Below are 2,689 nucleotides of genomic sequence, written 5' to 3'. Positions count from 1 at the left end.
AAAGCATTCACTCTCCTGCTCCCTCAGTGATCACCACCAACCTCCTTCAGAGGAGGACCTCACAGAATGTCAGCGTATTTCTAGGATATACTAAGACCAGGCTGAGAGTGTCTACTTGGTTCAGATAGTTGATCCAAATAATTTAGGTTTGAAAAACAACTTTTCTCAAGAGATGAGTTGATTTTGTCTTCAAATCTTGACCATATCTTGCCTTCAAAGGTATCAGTTAACACCTATGGACTTTTGAAGAGAATATTCCATTATTTCTTTTCTTTCTTGAGAGTTGTTTTTGTCCCTCCTCGTTTGAAAGATTTGCAGTACTTTGCTTCCATCGGAGCCAGAAAATTGTCCATTTCCTTTTGCGATCCTTTTGTCTGCTCTGAATGGCTACTTTCAAGTTATGCACTCCTTCATCCAGCCCCATCTCCTTCCTGCTCATTTCTGCTTCTTTAGCCTCTCCCTGAGGCCTCCTTTTCCTTGCATTCATCTTCTGTTTTGATTCTTTGACGAAGGCCTTATAGGATGGGGCCTCTCCAGCATCAACGGCTTGTTGAATAATGTGCCTTATCCTGGGTTCCTCTGCGTATTGCACACACAGCACAGACTCCATAATCTGATCCATGTCACCCTTGAAGTCCAGATGGGCCTGTTTAATATCAGTCAGCTCTTCTTCAGAACCTTTGTATGTCTCCACAAAATCCTGGATGTCTTCCAGAGATATCTTTTTAAAGAGTAATCTCCAATAGGCCGCCCAGTCCCGCTCTTGGCTGAGCACATCAGAACCCTCGTTCCCTGTTCATCGTATAATGTTCTCTGTTCTTCGTTGCTCAGAACGGAGGAGACCTTCCCAAGGATGGAGCTGGACCAGGGCGCAGCCGGCGGGCCCGGGGCCTGGGTCTAGAACTGTGTCGGGAACTGTATGTAGAATGCAGATCCGTCCCTACCACAGTTGCTAGCCTCGGGGCTTCCCGAGCCGGAGCGAATCCTCTCTACCGCTTCCGGCTGCGCGGACAACCCACCGGAAATCTCAACGCTCAAGAACCGCTGACTTCAACCCTCTGCCACCCCCAGCTTAGACCTTTTAAATAAATGTCATTTTTGTCTTACAAAAACGATCTATTAGAATACTTTATGATATAAAGCATTTTTATATCATAAAATATTCACTTGGTGATGTAAGCTTTCTTGATGAATAGGTTCTTGTGGTTGAATATTGATAGGTTCAGAAACCATGATCAGTAAATGGTTGTTTAATACAATGGCTGGAATCCCGAAAGTGTTCATGAATTTCTTTCTCTGTTGAACCCATCTCTTAATTCCTTCTGCAGGATTAGCAGTATCTCCATCGGCTGATCTCATGCCCTCCTTATTTCCCTCCTACACTCTTGTCCCTATCTCAGCTTCCTGCATGCAGCTTTATCCCTCTACAACCATTTTCTACTTTATCATCAGAATTTTTTTCTCAAATGAAATCTGATTATGTTGCTTCAGTGCTTATCTGGAGTGGCTCTCTGTTACCTACAGGGAAAAGTCTAAGCTATTATTTTGTGTGTATACGTTATTGTAATAGTTCAATTATTTCACAACTTTATGCTTTTCTACCTCCCCTTCCTGGTTTAAAATGCCCTCTCTAGTTCTATGCACTTGATGAGTTCCTACAACTACTTTAAAAAAATTGAGATTTTTTTTTTTGAAGAAGCATAATGGGTAAAAACTCCTTAAGGTGTACATATAACCTTTTTAACAGGCTTGTTTTCAAAATGAACCCTTATTTACATTCTTAAAGACATCTTCACTTCTTTTTTGTTCTTTGGAGAAAGCTTTAAATCACATCAATGACCTTCAATTATAAATAGCCCCCATGATTCTAGGAAATAAAATAAAAATATTATTAACCAGTTCTTCAACTTGAGAGACATGAGAGAGTTCAGAGAGAGTAAGAACTCCAAGTGTTTAATGAAGATATGAAATGTGAAACACCTAGTTAAGTAGTTCTTAATAATAATTACGACCAACCCAGTATGGTGCCAATTGGTATTTTATTATGCTATAAATCTTGTAGCCACTTTCTTACATAAATACTACAGTGTGCAATTTAAACTATTTGCTGAAAGGGCTTGCCAGAGCTACACAAAGGAAAAACAAAAGCCAAAAGCCAAACAATTACTTTTACAAACAGAGGAATTCCTTCTAACACCTCACTTTCCAATTCAGCTAGCACAGTGTACGTTCATTTTTTCCTGAGCTCTTTAAGACATTTGTGCATATAGTATTCTTGAGTGAATTAATTGAGAGGAGGGATCATGGCATAAAAAGAGAGATGATTTGGTATTATAAGAATGTCAGTCACTGGAGGTACTACAAAGACTGAATATATTATTAAATGGATGTGTATCCTCAATTACATCAGTCAAAAGATATAGTCAAACCTATACAGGCTACCTTTATGATTGTCTTGTGCAGACCAAAGCATAGATTTTCATTTCAACAACTTTGCTTGGGCTATCTTCTGTAAAATGAAGCATTTCTCATGGCTATATTTCTATCCACTTCCTCTCAAAATGACAGTGGAACAGTAGGTACATTTTTACATGTATTAAAACATTTGAGCTCCTTCCCATGGGAACTGCCATCTTCCAATAATTTGCCAAAATGACTTAGCAAAGAGAGAGGAGAGGCACCTGCTGTG

General features: G+C 39.6%; 1 pseudogene; it reads right to left on the bottom strand.

Annotated features, from left to right (window-relative positions):
* Nucleotides 1–260: 260 nt before the first annotated feature.
* LOC136152759 (dnaJ homolog subfamily C member 9 pseudogene) lies at nt 261–1,359 on the bottom strand (annotated as a pseudogene).
* Nucleotides 1,360–2,689: the final 1,330 nt, after the last annotated feature.

The sequence above is a fragment of the Muntiacus reevesi genome, chromosome 22 (genome assembly GCF_963930625.1).
Source record: "Muntiacus reevesi chromosome 22, mMunRee1.1, whole genome shotgun sequence".
NCBI lineage: Eukaryota > Metazoa > Chordata > Mammalia > Artiodactyla > Cervidae > Muntiacus > Muntiacus reevesi.
Note: the sequence above shows the minus strand (reverse complement) of the source record. Positions and strands in the feature narration are given on the sequence as shown.